Source organism: Zootoca vivipara, chromosome 6 (genome assembly GCF_965207765.1).
Source record: "Zootoca vivipara chromosome 6, rZooViv2.hap1.1, whole genome shotgun sequence".
Classification (NCBI taxonomy): domain Eukaryota; kingdom Metazoa; phylum Chordata; class Lepidosauria; order Squamata; family Lacertidae; genus Zootoca; species Zootoca vivipara.
The window spans coordinates 37,911,434-37,933,852 of record NC_142589.1 but is presented as its reverse complement, the minus strand read 5'-3'; the positions used below and the strand labels follow the sequence as shown (position 1 = coordinate 37,933,852).

The following is a 22,419-nucleotide window of genomic DNA, read 5'->3' as shown; positions in this document are numbered from 1 at the left end:
GCCTAGGTCTTGCTAGGTCTGTCTGTGAGATGGAGAACCTATGGTCTTCCAGATGTTGCTGGACTCCCACTGTAGCCAACCTGGAATGAGGGAAGTTGTCATCCAACAACATCTGGAGAGTCACAGGTTCCACATCCCTGCTTTACACCTTTGCATATAACACCTTGGGTTTAGCATAGTTTATCTTAATTGCTTTGCTGAAAAAGTGAGACCTTACAAGTCTTTGATCAGGATTCTGCTTTTTATAGCTGATATGGTGTGCATGCATGCGTGCGTGCAACTGTAATAAAGTGTGTAGAACAATAACCACATTTAGATCCAATTCTGCAAATTATTGTCCTTGTATTGCTCTGAAATTTGTCACTTGGGCAGTGGCTGAACATAAGGGAAGCTGTCGACTGTAGAGGCTTGGGTGGTGGCAGCTCAGCACTTTATCATACAGCCCCATCTGTTTGCCCCACCATCTCTTTCCTATCATTCCTGTTCTGTACATTAATGAGGTCCCGTGCCAGAGAGTGATCTGAAGGTTCCACTATTTCTGCTTTTCCTTCTTCAATTTTTTTTAAATAAATCTGAACAATCTTGACTTGCACGTTAATGTAGTATAATCATAATAGCCTGGCAAAAGGGAGATGCTGGAAGTATGTCAGGAAAGTTCCTTTTTCAATCTGTTTCCATTATTCTTGGAAAGACACAGGAGTATAGAAGGCAAGCCTTACAGTGTATGTCTCTGTGTGTGATGGAACCTACTTTGCAGCCTCTTGGCTTGTCTTGGGCCTGGGATTAGTATCTGGGAGCACAAGGAGAGACTTATTATTGACAGACCCCTTTTTTGACACAAATGAAGTATTTATACTGGTAGCCTCCAGGGGCAGAATCAAGACAGTTGCTTGTTAGGTTGAAACCGTGGTGGCTTTGCCTCTTGGATGCAATAGCTTTGTGCCCCAAAAGTGTCCATGGGCACCAGCCACCATATCTCAGATGGTTCCTACACCTTCTTGAAGTGCACCATGTATGTTGCTATAGTTGCTGCTGCACTGAACTCCTGTTTTCAGTCGTCACATTAAGAACCTAAGAAAAACAACAACAACAACAAAAAGAACATCTGGTCCAGCATCCAGTTCTCACAGTGGCCAACCACATGCTGGTGGGAAACTCATAAGCAGGACCTGAGCAAAAGATCACTCTCTCTCTCCCCTCCAGCAGCTTCAGCAACTGGTACTCAGAAGTGTTGCTGCCTCCAGCTATGGAGAAAGAGCATAGCTATTGTATCATTAAGTGCTAGGCAAAACCATCAGGTCTTGGGCTTTTAATTATCTGTGGCCTTTTTGAGTGGGCTGTCTTAATCATATTTTTTAAAAAAATAAAATATCCAGAATAATATTTTAGGTTAGATAGTGGCCATCAATGCCTCTTGTGGGAGCAAATTCCATAATTTAACTACGTGCTATGTGAAGAAGTCCTTTCTTTTATCTGTCCTGAATCTTCTAACATTGCCCACGAGTTCTAGTGTTAGGGCATCTGTTGGCCACTGTGAGAACAGGATGTTGGACTGGGTGGGCCACTGGCCTGATCCAACAGGCTCTTGCTATGTTCTTGTCATCTAGTTCTTTAGCTGGGACTCACAGCCTTGCCAACCTTCGGTCCTCCAGATGTTGTTAGTTCACATCAGCCCCAGCATCATATAGCAGTGTTGGCTAGGGGCTGAAGAGAGTTGTAGTCCACCAAAAGCTGGATGGTCCCAAGCTGGCAAAGGCTAATTTCATCTAGTTTATTCACCCTTGGTTTGCTTTTCATCTGTAGAAGGCAGATAAATCCTTTGTGCGTGGAACTCTCTCCAAATGGCTTTTCTATCAACAGCCCCAGGTTTTCAGGGGAGGGGGACACTTTTGTGACCCCAAGTTTATTGCTGCCCTTTCTTGTTTTTTATTTTTTTTAATATAGATTTTTTAAATTATCATTTCTTTGGTTTGGCATGTGTCAAGCGGCTGAAATCCTTGCAGGCCCCAACGCGCCAGGGGAGCCTTGCGGGCAGGAGGAGCTTAGAGCAGGTGTGATGGGAAACAATGGCCCACGCTGGAGAGGTTCAAATGAAAATCTATAGCCACAGGCCGTGAGAATGTTTGCTGCTATGCAGACTAGAAAGGTGCAGGGTTTGGCAGGGAGCCACTGGTGACAGCCGCTCACTCTCTAGGGGGAATCACATGCCCTTTCTGAGCCAAGGCTTCTGAGCAGTTTCATCTGCCTCCCTGCAAAAGCCCACCCCTTCTCTTCCCCGCAGCAGCCGCTCTTGAGGAAGAGCCGAGTCCTGACCTGCCTTAGCGGAAGCATTGGAGAATCCTGTGCGTGTCGATGTGATAAATAAATAGCAATAAACTCATCCTGATCCCCTGCAGAAACCTGTGGAGCTGAATGAAAATGCCCTTCTCACAGCCCCAGATGCAGGCTGGTTTTGGTGGGGCAAAATGCACAAAGAGGGATGCCATTACAAAGCTTGGCTCCTAGGGGCTGTTGATAAAGGAAGCTGGCGGATACCAGTGGCAGCTATCAGGAAACACTCAGGAAGCTGCAGTGACATACCCTCCAACATTTATCTCATGAAAATAGGGACGTCCCATTTCATAATGATAATTTTACTATTTATACCCCACACATCTTACTAGGTTGCTCCAACCACTCTGGGCAGCCTCCAACATATATAAAAATATAATAAAACATTAAACATTAAAAAGAAAACTTATACAGGATTGCCTTCAGTCAGGTCAGGGGTTGGATAACTCCATTCCCTCCAATGAAAAGAGGGACATCCTAAAGAAAAGTGGGACGTTCCAGGATCAAAACAGAAACTAAGACAACTTCACCAAATCAGGGACACCCCTGGAAAACAGGGACAATTGGAGGGTCTGCAGTGAGTTTTGTTCTCACATGACTTGCAATCTCCTGTTCCTGAAAATTGAGGAGCTGGGGGGGGGGGGGGAGAGACATTGGTGTCTGTTTCTCTTCGTGCACCCCTTCCCCCCAAAACAAGCTGAAAACGTTTCCAGTACTTATGATTCACACTGTCTCCCCACAATCTGTTCTTTATTGCCCTTACCTCATTTTTTCCTTCCTGTCAGCAAGTGCCAACCACTGCCCCATGTGGTAAGTCTGGTAACTTCAGCCTCTTATGGAATAACCTTCCAGATCTGGTCTGGCTCCACCCACCCAAACTGGCTACTCACCCTCTGGACAGGAAGGAGTATAAACTACTTCCTGTCCAAGCAAAGCATTGGTGAAGCAATAAGGTTTACTGGTGTATTATGTTGGCTAGCCTAACACAGTGGACCTAACCCCCAGCTTGTACTTGTTTGCCCTCTGATCCTGACTGCTATTTGGTCTCAACTCCTGGCTTGTTTCCAGGTCCAACTTCCAGTCTTAATGGCCCTTCAGTCGTGGCTGCAAGGGAGGCATTCATGGTGAGCTCCGGCACCTCTTTTTTCTAGAAAAATAGCACTGATTTTGTCTGTCCAGAATCTTCCAACATTCTGTTTCATTAAAAGGCCTTGAGCTGTAGTATCATGAAACAGGGAGAAAAACCTCTCCCTATCAACTTACTCCACACCATGCATCATCATTTTTTAAGCCTCTGCCATGTCCCCACTTGCCTTTTCTGTAAATCAAACCTCCCAAGTGTGGGTTGAGTGGTGTGTGTGCAGCTTGGGAGCCTAGCCAGGCTGGCACTATCAGTAGCTACAGCACAAATGTTATGACACCCTGCAAGTTGCCAGTTGATTCGGAGACCTGATTGGTGATGTGTCTTGCGTCATGTTTATTTATGGACTGAAGGCATCATCCCCCGCTCCCCGGCCTCCTTTCACAAAGGAGTTTAGGAACCCCCCTGGAATCTGTTGCTTTTTGGACCGCACTAGCTCATTTGAGACTATGGGCTTGTGGCTTTTACTGCTAGGCAGGATGGCTGAGCCAATTAGGAATATAATAAGCAGAGAGCATGAGAGCTGGCCTAGGCTGCAAACAAAAGCTTTGAACCAAATTGAGCTTGACTCGCCGTAAAGAGCTTTTTTGGAGACATTGGGCCTTGTTTACATCAAACGCTATCATGGGACAATCGTCTATTTTTTCCGAGAGACTCTGTAGCCAGGATCGCATCATGCAAGTGTGAGATTTGGCACCAGATGCTGGGTCCAGCATCCTGAGAATCTCAAAATGAGCTTCTAGCGCTTAGCAGCCACAGAGATAAGGCTGGGAATGATTGGGAAATGCCTGGTGGAATTTCTGAAGCCAGACTGGGACTGAGCTTGGCTGGCGGAGGCCAGCAGACTGCATCCGATCTCTCCCTGCACCAATGTGCCTCACAAGAGCAGAATAACAAAAAATGTTGACATATTCAGGGTGTATAATTCAACTTTTTGGTGTGGAGCAGCGGGTAGCCCTTTAGATGTTACTAGATTCCAGTTCTTATCATCTCTGACCAGTGGCCAATCCGGCTGATGTTGATGGGAGCTGAGCAGCCTCCGGAATGCAGGAGTTTGGCTACCCCTTGTGAACAGTCTGGATTTTTTTTGTCAGTGTCTGTCCATGACTGAGGCTAATTTTGTGATAAAGTGAGTGTGTGTTTCTTTTCAGGTCAAGGTTGCTTGGCTCTTTCATTGTTCTAGGGTTACAAGTTCTCTCTCTATATTGTCAACCCGCAGAATCATCCTCCCACTCCAGCGCTGCTAGGAGCCGCCCCTACTATCAGGCAAAGTGAGGCCACAGTCTCAGGCAGCTGATTTGGGGTGTTATGAAAGAGCAGGGAGTTGTTAGCTATTTCATTTTTCATTTTTGTATTTTAACTGCTGAGGAGCTAAAGAGCAGTACTGTCTGAGGTATGAAGATAAAGTGGTCGGCCTTGGGTGCTTTGTGCCATGAAGAATGGAGTGAGTGGCAGTTCAGGCAGCAGAATGACTAGTGTGTCAAATATTTATTGTGGGGTTGAGGGCTCACCACATTCTTTCTCCTCTCTCTAAATTTGAGGCCAGACTAGTGGATAGATCAGCCTAGTATCTGGGCCCTTAAGTGCAAGGTGGCCTTTTTTCCCTCTCTTTTTTAAAGAACTCAAATCGCCAGTGTGCTCAATGCATGTTAAGACCCAAGCATAGTGGGATAAATTCTGCTGTGTGGTCCCAGTGTGGATCCCACCACCATTATTAATCTGCATAGAAAAAATAACTTCCTATTTGCTTCATGGAAGCTCCTCACCCCCATCCATGCAAATTTCTGCGGCGATTTGCCCCTGATGTGGACTGAGACCCTAGCAGCATTAAGAGGTGCAAAAAGTTAACCCCCCCTACCCCTATGCTAGACTCATGATCCAGATTACGTCCTTCGCACACTGGCAATTTGTATCTAAACCCCCTGCACTTAAGTGTATAGGAGTAGAGCTAAAGTATTGTCTAAAGTTTGGCTCTCAGTTCATAAGAACATAAGGAGAATGCCAGACCAGGCCAAAGGGGACCCCATCTAGTCCATCAGGCTTTTCTCACAGTGATCAACCAGATGCCCATAGGAAGCCTGCAAGCCTGCTGAGGATCTATGAATGAGGGCCTCAAAACAGAGTTGAGCCAACATTTCTCAGAAGACTTCCCCCCCCCTCTCAAAAAGCATCTGAAATTTGTCTTTTCTTCCCTTGAAAAAAAAGGCCACTTTGCAGAATTTTCTCTGAGTAATCTCTGTTACAATATTCTGGAACAATGTTAGATTCAGGGTATTTGTGAAGGATGCAGACTGGTGACTAGGCTTCTAGCACAATTGCTACTGCTCAATATTGTAACAATGCCACCCCCTTCCCCTAAAAAAAGACTTGGGGAGAAAAAAAGATTCTACTGCTGCCACTGCTAATGGTGAGCCCCACAAGGAAACCAGAGAAGGAGAAGGACCATAGTTCAGTAGTGGAGCATCTGCTTTGCATGCAGAAGGTCCCAGGTTCAATCCCCAGCATCTCCAGGTAGGGCTAGGAATTCATTCTAGTCTGAAACCCTGCAGAGCTGCTGCCAGTCAGTGTAGCCAATACTGAGTTAGATTTAACAAAGTTATTATACTTGGAATAAGACCGCTTCACGTGTTCCTAGTGGAGAATTTTTCTGCCTCCTGGGTAAATTCAGTGTAATGGACACCTCATTTCCCCATGTGTCTTTGCCTCCAAAGAGGGAGGAGGATTTCTAGAGCCGCCTTGGTGCACCACTCTATTTGCAGAGTTTGGCTGCAGGGATGGAATTGCCACAGGTTGGTTGATAAGCTGTGGGTGACTCACCCTTTGGCAGCAAGTGTGTTATGAGTATGAATGTCAGTTTGTCATAGCCTTTAAAGCTGTTTTAACATATGAGTGAAGGGTTTGGGTTTTTTTACACAAAAAAAGCACACACCAAAAACAAAACCCAGTTCATCTGTTTTTAACAGTAGTGTGCTCCAAAAAGGGGGGGGGGAGTGCCAAGGGGCAGATGGATGGGAGGGAGGGAGACTGAAGCTTTGCCCAGTTTCAAAAGGAAGTTGTGGCTATTCTCCAACTAGGCTGCCAAGTAGTTCAGATACTAGCCCAAACTGTTGGGAGGTGGGGAGAAAAAAACACACTGATTTTTCTCCAAAGGAATTTCACCCATCAGGAATGCTTGGCTTATGTGGCTGGATGGGCAAACATTTGCCCCTGGAGCATCAAGGAACTGCAGAGAAACCGTAAATAGGCCATCACAGATAAAGCTTCTGGCCATGATGGCTAGGCTCTGCCTTCACATTTGGAGGCACTAATGCTTCCAAATGCCAGTTGCTGGAAGCCACAGGAGAGGAGAGTGGTTTTATGCTTGAATCCTGCATGTGGGTTTCTTGAAGAAATCTTGTTGGCCACTGTGAGAACAGGGTGCTGGACTACATGGGCCACAGGCCTGATCCAGCAGGCTCTTCTGAAGTTCTTAACACCAGAGAGAGTTTCTTCCATGCTAGACTTTTGGGGCTGACCAATGAGACTCCACATACCACACCAGTATCTGTCACTTGCCTTCCACACCTTCAGCTTTTATCATTCTCACCCCTATCTTTCCAGCTCTTCTGGCGAAGAGATAGAAAATGTTCCACTTGCTCAGATGGGCTTTCGTTGGTTGATTGCTTTCTGGCAGGTTTTTAATTTCATCTGCTGATCCTCTTTGTCTCTTTTTATAGCCCGAATTCCCTCTCTCCATCCCTGTTCCATCACTCCTGCAAAAGCCAAGAGCATGTTCCTTGCATTTGTTGGCCCAGCCCAGTTCTGGAGTCACGCTTCATTGCGTGCATACAATTTCATGACAGCATCTTGCTTGGCTCTCTTGCACACCAGCCCTCATGTGACCTGCAGCAGCAGCACTGGTGTGGAGGGCGCCCAACTATGGTGAGGCACGTGACCATCAATTCGGCATTGTCCTTTGCTGAAATGGAGGGGGACAAGCGGACTCACCCAGTGCTGCTGCTGCTGCTGCAAGTCTCCTTTTGGATGTAAATTTGGAAGCAAGCAAACCCAGGGTGGAATCTTGCCGTCTGTTGTGAATTTTTCAAATAACGCTCGGCAAATGACTGAGAAAGCTCTCAGAGTAGACTGAGAAATCAGTACAATATGTCCATGAAACCCAGACTTGCCTGGGAACATCCTCCATGGTGTTCTCTCTCTCTCTCTCTCTCTCTCTCTCTCTCTCTCTCTCTCTCTCTCTCTCTCTCTCTCTCTCTCTCACACACACACACACACACACACACACACAAACGCCATGTGCTGTCCTTAATTAAGTACAGCCACTAGCGATTCTTTGACCAATTTTTAACTAATGGTCTCCCCACTTCCTTGCAGTTAAGCAAGCTTTGTTGCTTGTCTCTGGCATTTTGTATTGTTTTATTTTGCTATGGCTGTATGCTAACGCAATAAAGGTTTGAATTGAATTGAATTGAATGTATATAGCACATTCCCATCTCCTGGCCACTTCCTGGTAAGGAATATCCACCTCATAACTAAATGTGCCACACCCTTCATTGTCATTGTGATTGTCACACCCTTCAGTAATATCATAATACAATACTGAAATCAGTTAATTTTTTTTATAATAATTTTTATTCAATTTTCCAAATTAACAAATAAAACAAACAAAACCACATTTTAAACACAATTCATCTAAAATTCAATCATCTCAATTTGCTCTGCTGAGCTTTGACTTCCCTCCCTCCCTTCACACGGTTTTCTTATTTACTCCTGTCTTGCAGTTCACTATTATCCTAACTTCAGTCAATTCGTAGGATTTATTTCAGTCCTGCGAGCGTTTTTAAACTTCTACAGTTTTTCTCCATATAGTCCACAAATTTACTCCAGTCTTTACGGAACTTTGTCTCTCCCTGGTTTCAGATCCTGCATGTCAGTTTTGCTGATTCAGCATAGTCCATCAGTTTCACCTGCCACTCATCAATCGTTGGTAATTCCTGGTTTTTCCATTTTTGGGCCAACAAAGTCCTAGCCGCGGTTGTCGCATACATAAACAATATTTGGTCTTCTTTCGCAATCTCTCCTCCCATAATCCCTAGCAAAAATGCCTCTGGCTTTTTGGGAAAAGTATATTTAAAAATCTTTTTCAGTTCATTGTAAATCATTTCCCAAAATCTTTTAACTCTATCGCATGTCCACCACATATGATAAAATTCACCATCTTTTCCCTTACATTTCCAGCAAATTTTGCTACTCATTCTGTACATCTTAGCCAATTTTACTGGCGTTAAATACCATCTATACATCATCTTCAAGACATTCTCTTTCAAAGCAGTACATGCTGTGAATTTCAATGTTTGATTCCACAATTTCAACCACGCATCATATTCAATATTATGCCCAACATCTTTTGCCCATTTAATCATAACATCTTTTGTCAATTCATCTTTTGTGTACCATTCTAACAACAAATCATACATTTTCGACAACAATTTAACTCTGCCTTCCAGTAATTCTATTTGAAATTTGGACCTTTTATCCTCAAAACCTATTTTTTTATCATCCTTAAGTACATCATTTACTTGGTGATATTGTATCCAACCTGTCAACACCTCTTTAATCTCTTCATAAGGTTTCAACCTCCAACCCTTCTCTGTTTTAATCAGAATCTCTTCGTATGTGGCCCTCCTCCCTTCCATATTCACTTTTTTCACCGTCAATACCTCTACTGGTGAAATCCACCATGGGGTTTTAGTTTCCAGCAGCATCTTATTTCTTTCCCACACTTCATATAGAGACCTTCTTATCACATGATTTGTAAACGCGTTGTGGGATCTCTTTTTGTCGTACCATAGATATGCATGCCACCCAAATCTGTTATTAAATCCTTCCAGATCTAACAAGTCAGGATTACTCAATGTTATCCATTCTTTTAACCAAGACAAACAGTTAAAGCAATTTGCAACCAGGATGCAACCCAGTCCAAAGAGACAGAGTGGATGGGTGCACAGCAGAAAGCTGTTTCTGTCTCCACACCCGCAACAGACTCTAGCAAGTGAGCTAAGCCTCACACTATGTTTGGGTCAGTTTAACTCATTCTGTTGCCTTCATCCAGTAGGTTGGGGCCCTCGGGTGGATCATGAGGTCATCCCAGGCGAGTTGTGGCAAAGCTGTTGCTGCCATATTAGACTCCAGCTAAGGCTGACCACACTACATGTGGTGCCTGTGTAAAATGCCTTCTCCTGATGACACACACATTTGATCGATTTCCATGAGTGCTGCAAAGTGGCAGGAGAGAGGCAAGAGCATTTTTCAGTAAGAAAGATATTTTTGGCCAGCTGTATGCAAGGGACATTCTGTTCACTTTCTAGTCTGTTTCTTTGGTTTTCTAGATTGCTCCCAGAAGTGTCTACTGCTCTGGTTAGCTTGGCTGTGCAGTGCTTGCCATCATTAAATATAAAAAAAACCTACTGGTTTTCAATAGTTTCTTAGTCTTTCAGCTATGAACAAGTGTAAAAATCGCCAATTTTCATTTAGTAGCAATCCTAAGGCAACACTATGTCTATTGCTCTGTGAATTGTCATTTTAGGATTAATAATGTTCTATTAAGTATAACTCAACAGTTAATATGAGAAAGTGGACCCCATGTTGCAGGCTGTCATTGGGCAACAAACTGGCTGCACACTACACACTACACACCATACACCCAAAGAATCGAGGAAACCGTTGTTTGCCCCTCCCAGAACTACGGTTCTTATCACAAATTACAGTTCCCATGATTCCTGGGGGGAAGTGATGTGCCTTTAAGGTGCCTTAAATGCAGTGCTATTTTTCTAGATAAAGAGGTGCCGGAACTCATCATGTACACCTTCCTCGTTCTCTTAGAATGGCAATGGTGCCCACCTGAGAAGTGCCAGAACTGAGTTCCAGTGAGTTCCAGCTGAAAAAGTCCAGCCTAAATATATGGTGTGTGTGCAGCCACTATGAGGTTTGGACAGTCTGTTAGTCTGCCTGCATGTCTGGCACGCTCTTGCCTGATACAGCATGGTTTATTTGCAAGCACTATTTTGTGGATACCATGTTTTAACTCACATCCCCCTAACACCACCAAGTCTTTTGTAGTCTTTAAAAAAGAATGTGTTGGCCCAGCTCTCTCCTGTGTATTTATTCTAAAGTTGCCTTTGTTGCAAGTGAAGGAAGGAAGAAAAGATTTGTTTGCCGGGTTCTGCAAGGACAAAAAGTGGAGAGGTGTGAGGGAGGGAGCTACATTGACCCAACTCATCGTATTCCGCTGACTCCATCACTTTCTGTATTTTCTCAAAGAGTTTAGAAGGAAGGGGTATCACCTATCTACTGCCACATTCACACCATACATTTAAAGATATACAAGCCCACTTTGAACAGTCTTGGCTTCCTCCAAACAATTATGGAGGCTGTGGTTTATTATGGGTATTGAGAGGTGTTTGGAGACCCCCTCTTCCTTTCAGAAAGCAACAGTTCCCATAGTGGTTTAACAATTGATCCCTCTTCACAGGGAACTCTGGGGATTGTAGCTCTGTGACGGGAATGGGGGTCTTCCAACAACTCTCAGCACCCTTTAGAAAATGCAGCTCCCATAATTATTTGGGGCAAACCATGACTTTAAAGTGGGATCGTAGTGTTTTACATGTATGATGTGGCTTGAGTTGTACTCAAGCAGACCCACTGAAATTAATGGGCCTATGTTAGTCGGGGGCATTATTTACTTTGAGTAGGAATAGCATTGCATGCAATCCACAGTCTTTGTGGTTAACTGGGCTGGCTGTGTTTGCTTTTGGGGCAGGTGGTCATTCTCCAGAGTGCGTTGTTGGTGAGATACCTGCCATCATCATTATCCCAGAGATACCCACTCTATTACTGCAGATTTGTTGCGGTGATGCAGATTTGATGGTTAGCTCAGGGCTGTTTCCATTCTTGATTCGCCTTCCTTCCAATTTCACAAGTTATGCAAGATTGGCTGGAAGCAGGAGTCAGGGCGAAGGAAACTGAACTGTCGGCTTCAGCTGAGAAACAGCATCTGAATGCCATTTGCTGTGAATCACCCCTGGAGGGAGCTGCTGCAGTTGCGTTCAAGTCCTGCTTGTGGGCTTTCCAGAGGAGGCATCTGGCTGGCCACTGTGGTAACAGGATGGTAGACTAGAGAGGCGTCCTTTGGCCTAGTGCTGCTGTGGGGCTCTTCTTCTGGTCCTAGGCATCATGAGCTTCAAGGCTATTTCCTTCCCATCCACTGTAGCATCAGGAATAGGAGGAGGCTGAGCAGTGCCAGCCAATCCTTGGGGGATGCAGTGGTTGTGTTGTACTCATGCTGGTCAATAAACAAAGCGATTAGGCTGGTGATTCTCTGTGGCTTTTTGCTTCTCCTATACTTACTGGCTTCGTGACTGCTGTGTTGTTGTTTTTTGTTTAAATAAACAAATACCCCACTTCTTTTTCTGCTAAAGGCACTTGGGTTAGTCATAATTAATAAACCCCAGTCAGTCAGATATCATCAATAAAGTATGAGTGCAGTAAAGAGAAATATATTATATTGCTGCATTTGCTATAATAAAACTGCATACCCTCCAACATGGCATCCTATTCGATAATAATAATAATACCCCACCCATCTGGCTGGGTTGCTTTAGTCATTCTGGGTGGCTTCCAACATATATAAAAACATTAAACATCCAAAAACTTCCCTATACAGGACTGCCTTCAGATGGCTCAGGGGTCGTATAACTCTATACCCTCTAACATTTCTCCAATGAAATAGGGACATCCTACCATACACTCCAATTTTTCTCCGATGAAAATAGGGACTTTTTAAGGCAAAATGGGACATTTTGGGAACAAATCAGAAAGTGGGATGGCTTCTGTAAATCCAGAACTGTCCCTGGAAAACAGGGACACTTGGAGGTTCTGAAACTGTTGTTAAATGCCTGTCCATTGGGGGGGTGAGGGGGGGTCTCAAAGTAGGTAACTCTGACTTTCTTTGTAGCACTGCATAGGGAAAGAACTGCAATTCAGTTGTAAGGCATCTGCTTTGCTTGCCAATGGGTCCCGGGTTCAATCCCTGGTGCTTCTGTTGAAGATTCATTCCCCGTGTCTGCTGTCATGGGATTGTTGTCTATCACATGATGGTATATGTTTTTATTCCACAGTGGGAAGTGATGAAGACAGGATGTTTGTGTTACTGTGTTTCCTGAAGTGGGACTAGTATCCTTTGTTCTTTCTCTTTGCTGTCTGATGCTAGAGAGAGAGGGAACCATGTTGCAATACTTCAAGTGTATTTTATGTAAATAAACGTAGATTAGCCAAATGCTGTGCTACTGAGTTCTTTTATGCAATTGCGAACACTCTGTGGATCCCTGAGTGTACTGATATCAGTTGGCATCAGTCGCTGTGATGTTCAGGCTGGAGAATGCTTTTGAATCTCCCGAACGATCGACCAGGAGGGAGGGAACATGCCAGTCAGGCATGTGTCTCTGCCAGGGTCCTACTCATATGTAAGGGATCCTAACAGCTTCCACGCAGGAATCAAAAAGACACACACTGCAGCTGCCTGAAACCCTGGAGAGCTCTCTGGAGTTGCTTCTCCCTGCAAAAAAAGGACGACCTTCAGCCATCTTTTTTAAACACGCACACAAAAACCACAAAAACCATCAAGCTTCTAGTGCCTAGTTAGGAATGTGGGCCCCATCCCATAGCTAAGCCTAGTTCAAAGTAAGGGCTTATCCATACTTCCTCTGCTCTTTAGCTCTCAATAGAGCAAAAGGCAATTTGAGTTATCTCCAGATTGACATTTGCTCCGATTTAGCACTGAAAAGTGGGTTTTCCCTGGGAATGGAGCAAGGCAAGGGGAAAACTGCTTGAACCCGTGCTTTCTAGGCATGGGATAAGCAGAAGTGTGGATGAGCCCTAAGCCTATTTGTATTGCATCATTCTGTGGGTCAGAATGGACAGCCCTGGGCTCTCTCCTGACAGCTCCTTGTCTCTTTGTCCACCCCAGAATGCCGGATCATGGACAGAATACCAAGCCCCACCCTTGTGTGATAATCCTGCAGGCATGCAGAATACTCCCTTAAGAGCTGGCTACATGCTGGAATGGTCCCCCCCCTTTACATACCAGGGCTGCACTTACGCCAGGTGTGAAGCTGACAGGTCCTTCAACTGCATTGGATTTCTTGGGAACTGAGGAAGCTTTGCTGCACCCCAGGATGTTTGGGCTGGCGTCCATGAAATGCAGCTGGAAAACTTGCAAGAGAACTCTTGCGGCAACCTGCTGAGAAACCCGGGTGTGAGGGGAAGATGTCCTCGCTGACACACTCTGTAAAATATGTGACCTGCACGGGCAGACTGCTATGGACAACAGAGCCAGCCTATGGCTCCATCTTCAAAAGAAAGGCAAAATATTTGAGATGAAGGGTCTGTTGGGCTGGGTGTTCTGCCAGTGCAGAATGTAATCCTGGGCACAGAATCCAGTGCCCCAAACATTTCAGCTTCAAATAAAGAAAAGAAAGAAAGTTCGAGTTTCTAGTCCCTGGCGAGCAGCAGGTTGGGCTAGAAGCCTGCTTTGAATATGGCCTCTAATCCCGGCGCTCCTCCCCCCCTCTTTTCATACCTTGCTGCAGTAGATCATGCATCCACACTATTTTTCTTTTACTTCTTGGTTTGCAGCTGGTGGGGGGAGGCAGTCAGGGGCAGGATTTGGTGTAAGGAACTTTTCTATGCCTTCAAATATAAACCTGAAAGTATATGCAATGTCTTCTGGCTCCCGGGTCACAGTCATCATGTATCTGCTATGCAATGCCTCTATATAATAACTGAACTTTGGGGGTAGGAACAGAGAGTGCTGTTGTACTCAGGATCTGTTTTGGAGCTTCCCATAGGTGTCTGGTTGGTCACTTTGAGAAGAGGATGCTGCACCACATGGGCCATTGGCCCAATGCAGATTGAGAGCTCTTCTTATGCTCTTATTTGATGCGTTGAAACCAGAAATGAGAATGAAAAAGGGGAGTAATGAGCAGTATTCATGGTGATCAGGAGATGGCACAGTGTACCTTGCTTTATGGAACATATTAGTGCATCTCGCTCAGTTTTGTGTACAACATGGTGTTTTGGGCTGTAGTTCAACATCAGTCCTGGTCAGAACAGCGATGGTTCAATTCAAAGCATGAATGCTCTACCTTTGAGCTATGTTCCTTCCCTGCACTAAGTTTCTTCTTTCCCATGGCTAGCAGAAGCCAAAATTAATTTTATGCATGTTTGCACATGTTATAGAGGCTGAAAAATTAATTTTTCTGGTGCACAGAATCAGCATTGTGTTTTTTGCATGGAGTATACACAAAGTGGTAGAAAGATGGAGGCTGGGAGTCCCGAAAATGTATTGTTCCTCAGGAACCAGGAATGGGGGTCCTGTAGTAAGAGTGGCGTGTTTGGGTGGGTCGTGCTGTACCGTGAGCTTCCCATAGGTGACAGCAGCGCAGTCAGGGTGCCATAGCGCTGGTTCGTACATCCTTGATCTGTCTTGAATCTCCAGCGTGGCACTACGGACCTCCTCTCCCTGCTCTTGCCTCCAGCCTGTCTTCCTAGTGGAGAAAATACCTGGATGGTTCTACCCCCAAATCATGACCTACCTCACAGGATTGTTGTGAGGATTAAAGGAACTGTGTATGCCACCTTGAGCTCACTGGAGAAAAAGTTGAGATATAAACCCAATAGATAATAATAGGTAATATTATAAGAGATAACAGTAACAACTACTACTTCCAAATCTTAAGCTTGCCACTTATTTATTTATTTAGATTTCAGTTATTTGAAAACATTCATACACCGCTTAATTTTTTTTATAAAAAAAATCTCCAAATGATGTACAATATAGGAGCAGTGGTACCAGTAAAAGTGAAAGTACAACTTAGAACCAATAAAATAGCAGCATAAAAATAAGAATTCAGATGATTCAAACGCGTGAATATGTAAAACAGAATCCAGTAGTTTTATGAGCCATTTCATCAGACTTAATGTCTTTTTAGCACCTGTGCAAAGGATAGAAATTCAACAGGCAGAGTATTCGCCAGTGTAGCATGACCATGACAGTGAAAGCGTCATCTGTTGAACCATGTCACGCTTATGCTGCCAGGGGAGGAAGTAAATGGAATGCAGGTGAGGTTTCCTACATGTCAGGCCTGTAGCTTAACACAGGCTGCATTTCCTGCCAGAGAAATCCTCAGCAAGCCTGACGTGGGGGGCGGGGGTGGTGGTGGGAGCGATCCATGCGTTAGGAGTGAAACACTTTAGACTCTCCAGGTTTCCATTCCAGAGGGAGCCCCACATCTCCCTAACTTTGGATTCCTCTCAGCCTCTCAGAGCATCTCAGCACACAGCTGAGGCTGTGAATCAGTTGTCAAATATGTGGGTCATCTCCTGTGCAGTGAAATGGATGTCCAAGAGAGCCTCGCTTCCCTGAGGTCATTCCTGTTCTGTCCGAACACGGCCTCCAGTATTGCTGGGTCCTGCAGCTGTTCTTCTCACCATTGCGCCTTTATGCACTCTCACCGCTCCTGCACATGAGGCCTCGATTAGGTTTCAAAGCTTCCTGGGGGCCAGTTTTTCTTTTGTTTTGGGTAGGTTTTTTTGTAGCATTTGTAGCGGAGGGGTGCTAATTGAATAAGAGTGTGGGAGGGACTGTGTTTTTGTTGTAATGCTAATCGGGTGACATTAATGCTTCCAGGGTCGATGGTGTTGGCCCGAGCTGTGATAGTTCTGGGCAGATCGCCCAGTGCCACATGTGTGGAAGAGGGTGCACACACACACACATGCCAGTTGTGTGGTGCTTTTGAGTCATGCTGGCAGTATGTGACGGTTGTAAGTTGATGTCACTGATTTAGAGCTGAAAGAAGCTCAAAGGCAGATTTATTATAATTACTAATTAAAATTGAATTATTAATTAAATTATTGATTAATATTAATATCATTTAATATTGTTGAAGGAATCTTCCAGTCTCCTTCCGACCCTCCTTTGTTAACCCACTGCTTCCTTCACCTTCCAGTATGAACTAATTATATAGTTTCGTTCGGTGTTAACTGAGCCGAAATTTATCAGAATGGAACTTTCTGAGAATTTTCTTTTTTCTTTTTATTAAAGCTTTTCTTGAGTTACAGAAATATATGCAATGTCTCTCATAACATGTTTACAAATCAGTTTCATTTTTTGAGACATTGGGAAGAAAGAAGGGGGTAGAAGTAGATGGGGGGAGATGGGAGGTCAGGTAACGATGTTTCTATTTTACTTAATATATTGGGGGGGGGGTTGTCAGCGTCGCTTGTGCAGGTTCTCTGTTGTTCCCTTGTGTTCCTTTGGTGGTGAGAGAGGTTGGGGTCGTCCTAGGGTATGGTTATTCATTTGTGGTTGGCTGTAGTGGTTTTTGTTTCATGTGTGAGTGGGGTGGGTGGGTGTTTTGGATCAGGTTAGCCATATTGATTTGCATGCTGTTGGTGGATTTTTGCCATTGTCCTGTTGGGCTGTGTATGTGATAAAGGGGAACCATACCGGGGTGAAGTCGTCTTCTTCTATTTGTCCCCGTGTCAGTTTCAGCTTATTGGTTAATTTTTCTAGTAGGGCTGTTTCCCATACTATTTGATACCATTGGTCCATGCTTACTCCTGACAGGTCTTTCCAGTGTCTGGTTATTGTGCTTCTGGTTGCGGAGAGTAAGTGGGTTATGAGTTCTTTGTAGTGTACTTGGGCATTATTGTCTTGGAAAATGTTTAGTAAGGCCAATTCTGGGGTCATTTCTAATGTTTGCTTGGTTATTTTACTTATTTCCCGTATGGTTGTCTAGAATAGACTTACTTATTTCCCGTATGTTGTCTAGAATAGTTGAATTTTGGGGCACTCCCACCACATGTGGAAATATGTGCCTGTTAAGGTGCACCCTCTCCGGCAATTTTGTGAGGTTCCTGGGCGTATTAGCGCTAGTTTTCTTGGTGTTGGGTACCACCTGTAGGTGAGTTTTAGAGTGAGTTCTTTCCTTTTTGCTGATATGGATTTAAAGGGTTTAGACCACATTTTGGTCCATTGAGTGGGGTTAATCTCATAGCCTATGTCGTCTTCCCATTGTCTTTTGATTGTGTCTAGGGGACTCATGGGATTTTGTAGTAGTATTTTATATATTGCAGATACCATCCCTGAGGTTTATTTTTTTGCCATATCCCTGATTGTTAGAGAATTCTACATTCTGTTGATGAATATTTGGCCAAATCCCCTCCTCTGCCTGTAAACAGGGTGAAGATTTTTTTTGGGGGGGGGGTTCTTTTTCCCTTTTTTAGCTCAGAACCCCTAATCTTGATTACCCTTCAAACAAATATAATCAAATTTAGTGATAAATTGCTATTCAAAAGTTTAAATTTGCATCTCCTGCCAAAGTTCTCTTGGTGTCATTTGGGTCAACAACAGAGTGCCCCTGAAGACTGAAATATTCTCCCACTTCTTTCTGGAAGTTCTCATATTAATGTTCTGTAACAGGGTTGCTTGAGAGGATGTAGGGATAGAGTTTGCCATCTGGGTTTCTTTGCAGGGGCTAGTCCTTTTTGTTGACCTTTCATAGCTGCTGAGTGTTCTTAAAAAGAAAAGAAAAAAGATTTAGAGCTAGAAATTGCAGCTTGTGGAAAACGTGATTTGACCACTGTTCTCTAACCAGGTGGGGAGAAATCAAAATGTATCTAATCCACATGATGCAAATACTGTAAAAGCGAACAACATGTGATACTCCTGGAGGGGATGTTTCAAGAGGGCATTCCATACATCTGTACTGTTTACACACAATTTAAAAGCTGGAGTGCTGAGTGCCGTCTTGGATCACATTCAAGGACATTTTAACTGTTGCAGCCATGTGGTGTGACACATGGCCTTGATGCTGTGGCACAGCTGTCATGTTTAAATGTACCGCACAGCATTGGATCATTGTCCCCCGTCCCCCCCATACTGGGATGGGCATCACTTTCATGTTAATGATGCATGTTTCTATTGATTTATTATTGATTGAATTTCTATTCCACCCTTCCTTTCCAAAGGAGCTCAGCAAACAAAAGTAGTAAAATAATTAAACATAAAATGAAAACACATTTATAACTTTTTAAAACATCAAAGGACGTCTCAAAACATTTAAAAACAGTCTCTCTCGCAGCTAATAATTTGCAGGTTATCAGCAGTGGTATGTTTCAGCCATCAAATGCCTGGGTGAACAGGAATGCTTTTCAATTCCTCCTGAATGTTAATAACAAGGGAGGCAGACACACTTTGCCAAGGAGGGCATTCTACAAATGGAGAGCCACCGACAAGAAGGCCCTGTTGTGAGTCAATGCCAACTGTGCAACATTGGTCATGGCCTTTCAGTTCCAAGCTTTTGAATGTTACAGGGGGGGGGGCAGAATCCACAGGAAGCTGGCCCTCACAGCAGCATCTGTTTAAAGAGCACTTTGCTGATGGAATGTTGGGATATCCTGTAATTTTCCTGAGTTCTACTTCCTGAAGCATAAGGAGAGCTGGTTTCCATAGGTGGACAAAGACACCCTGGAAAAGGGAAGAGGGACCTGTATTTATGCAGCATTCAGGAGCCAAAATCTTTTCCATTCTAGTCTCCCAAAGGTTAATATCATTCTTCAATTGATTCCTCTCTCCTGGGTTGATTAAAATATTCAGAAGGTTCCTATGGCCTCTCATGGGATATGTCATCTCATTAGAAATTGCTCATTTGGAAGCCAGGAAACCCTCTGTGTTGACCAGTGACATGTCAAGTCAGGATGAGGGGGGTATCCAGAGGCATTCAGACTATTATCTGTCAGCTGGAGCCGTGGGCAGTGTGCTGGGAACAGAGGAAACTTATCCAGAGTTGGACCATTGTTCCTTCTAGCAAAGCTTTTCCTGGGATCAGGGCCAGCCCTTCCTTTTGACAGAGTGGGGTGGCTGCCTCGGGTGACACCAACTGGGAGTGGTGACCTCCCGGCTGTTTCTCCTGAGCACTTTGGCTTCTGTTGGAGGGCAAGGCTGTGTGTGCCACATTATCTGTCCTGCTGCCTTTGGGTATTGGACTGAGATTGAACTACCAACCCAGTTGGCTTCTGCACATGGAATGATGCAGGTACCACCTTGTCCTTCACCTCAGAGTAGCAAAAGGTTTTGGGCTAGACCTGCCAGGCTTTCAAGCGGGATAGTGGTGGTGTCTTTCCCAGCCCTGCCTGAGATGTTGGTAATTGAACCTGAGAACTTCTGTGTGCAAAGTTACTTGGACATACATAGTCCCTCCTTGAATTTGGGGGAACCCCACCAGCGAGAGCTGGATTAGTGGCAAGGCTACTATAGAACGGATGATAAGGCTGTCAATGGGTACTTGTCACAGTCTATGTTCTACCTCCACGACTGGTTTTCAGTGGCCACACGGCTGACTATGAACATCCAAAAGCCTGATCGGCCTGCCTGGAAGGGGCTGTTTTTGGCATCTCCATGCTAGAAATGCAGTAAGAGACTGTACGGGTCAAAGAGTTACGATGCAAGGCCCCAGAACATAGTCTAGCACTAGTCTGCCCCTGTCTCATTTCAGCCACCTTTGGGTTAGGAATATGTTTCCAGGCGATGAGCCATGGACATCGATAGGATTTATTGCTCTTGGCCCATGTGCTGGAGTTCGAGCTCTCACTCTTGTGTTCTTCTCCCCACCTTCACCCAATGCTCCCTTCTTCTCACCTCACTGGAATTTTGCCTCTCCTCTCAGAGAGTGAGGAAATGGTTAAGCACTCCAGAATTTTGATTAGCAGAGAGCCTTAAAGTCAGTTTTAAAAAAGAAAGCAGAAAAGACAGTCTGAGGGAACTATCAGAAGCATGCTAATGAGGTGAAGTCATCAGCAGACACCAGAGAGGCTTTTTCGTGCCTCTTCCTCTGAGGACGAGGACGACGGTCACACTGTAGGACCTGTAGAAGGATGGCTGCAGGTGGGCTGCCCTGCAGAAGAGCGACGGGCAGAAGCCTGCCATGGGGAGAGACTCCCTGCCTTCTTGGAAACCTGGACTTCGTTGCTTTTTAACCCAGTGATCTCTCTCTCTATCCAGAATCTGAGTGCTTTCCCCCAGTCCTGAAGGCTGTCGCAGGGAGGGAATAGCACCAGGAAAAAGGGAGAACGTGGGTCTGCAAAACAGAGGGAAGTGGGAGCATTGCTTTGGAAGGAAGAGCTCCTCACCGCTGCTGGGTGGATTGTGGAACGGCCTGGGGTGAGCGCTTGCTGCTCCGAATGTTTTTGTCTATATTTTTAAAATAAAAAAAGTTAAAAATCTGCAAACGGCAAGGCTCCCCATAAGCTGTGCACCTGGAAATCTACCCCTGCTGCAAAGAAGCCCTGTGGGTTCTGTAAGGCAACACCGGGCGAAGGAGCACCGCTCACTGATGTTATCCGCTAAGCCTGAGCAGGTAGGGGAATTAACCCCCATGCCAGACAGTCAGGGGGGAATCCCCTCTCTGCACTTCAGAAGGGAGCGCATCAAAGAAATAGACCAGAAAGGTAATTAAAATCTGGTTTGTATGTTGCAGATTTGGAAATTAGCTTGTGTTACCTCTTGGGAATAAATACCAGGGAATTTAACAGGTCCTCAGAAATAAGCATCTGTATCCCGTCTGTGGTTTTGTTTTTTTAAATAGACTTTCCTGTTAATGTGTACTGCATGTATGAAATGGAGAACTGTGAAATCACTTCTCTCTTCCCATTTTCTCCCCACCCCTCCACCCCTTCCTTTCTTAAAAAGTGCCGCAGGGTTAATGGTTCAGTTCAGGGGTTAAAAGCCAAAGAAAATGTTTTCATTCAAGCCAACGGAGCCAATCCCTCAGGGACCTTCTCCTCTGCAAGCTCCGTTGCAATTAATGGGCTAGAGCACAGCAAGGGTGCCATTCATTCCCACGGGCAGGAGAAGTTATTGATGGACAGATTGGACTCGATGGGTGCAGGCCAATTTAGTTGCACTTAGTTCCTGCTGAAATCAAGGGGACTTTGAGTTGTAGCTAACTTTTGCCCCATGGGTTTCAATGGGGCTTTAAGTTCAGCTGTGTCTGGATCCAGCCCACTGTCTTCGTGCTAAAGCCAGCAGAGCACAGATGCTTTCAAAGAAAACTCTGCAGCACTTTTCAGTTCCTAGATTACCGTACCTCAATAGACATTCCCTTTCTGCAGGCATGCATTTTCTGCCACTTAAGCTTGTGAAGCAAAAATGTACCAACAAGAAACGTGCCTTTTAATCCACGCCTATGTGTCAATTAAATGGATATGCTTAAGTTCACCAGGCATGTGTAACTGTGGCCTGGACGGCTGCCAAGGATTCCGCTTTTCAATTAGCTTGCATTAACCCTTTGGGGAACCCTGAGCATTTTGAATTTATTTATTAGAATTCCTTGTTTTATTATTTTTCAAGGTTCCCATTGCTTGTCAGTGCTTAGGAGAAAAGAAAAACAATCCCTTTTGAAATCAAGCTAGCATCTCTTCAGGGCAGCAAGTCAATATCTTTTAGGAAACCATTTGCGATTCAAAATAACAAGAAATTGTTAAACACTTACAACAAAAACAAACAAACTATTTTGCTTTTTATAGATCATATCAAACAGGCTATTTTCTTATAGTTGCCATAAAGCATACATATCATTTTATTTCCAAACAGTTTGCGATGGTGCATTGGGCAGAAAGTGTTTAGATATTAACATTCCTTAAAAGAACATGTGATTATAAGAGTTATGAGCTGATATCTGATTTTGTATACAGGAAAACTTTTGTTTTTAATAAAAGTGTTACTCAATTGCAGGGTCTAAACACGCTATGGAAACTTTTGTTTGCTTTGAAGAGAGAGAGAGAAAATCAGACTCCACCACCTGCAATTGATGAGGCTATATCTGATGTGTTGT

The 22,419-nt window shown here is 44.5% G+C and overlaps 1 protein-coding gene across 4 annotated transcripts in view; it reads left to right on the top strand.

Annotated features, from left to right (window-relative positions):
• Window positions 1-22,419, top strand: part of ZNF469 (zinc finger protein 469) — a 286,053-nt gene that overhangs the window by 153,963 nt on the left and 109,671 nt on the right. The window contains exon 1 of one of the 4 annotated variants that reach the window (XM_035118174.3): window positions 19,873-21,034. The exons of the other annotated variants lie outside the window; for them this stretch is intronic. The gene's annotated coding sequence lies outside the window, so the exon portion shown is untranslated. Of the gene's footprint in view, window positions 1-19,872; window positions 21,035-22,419 lie in introns of those variants that run through there. 4 annotated transcript variants of the gene reach the window in all.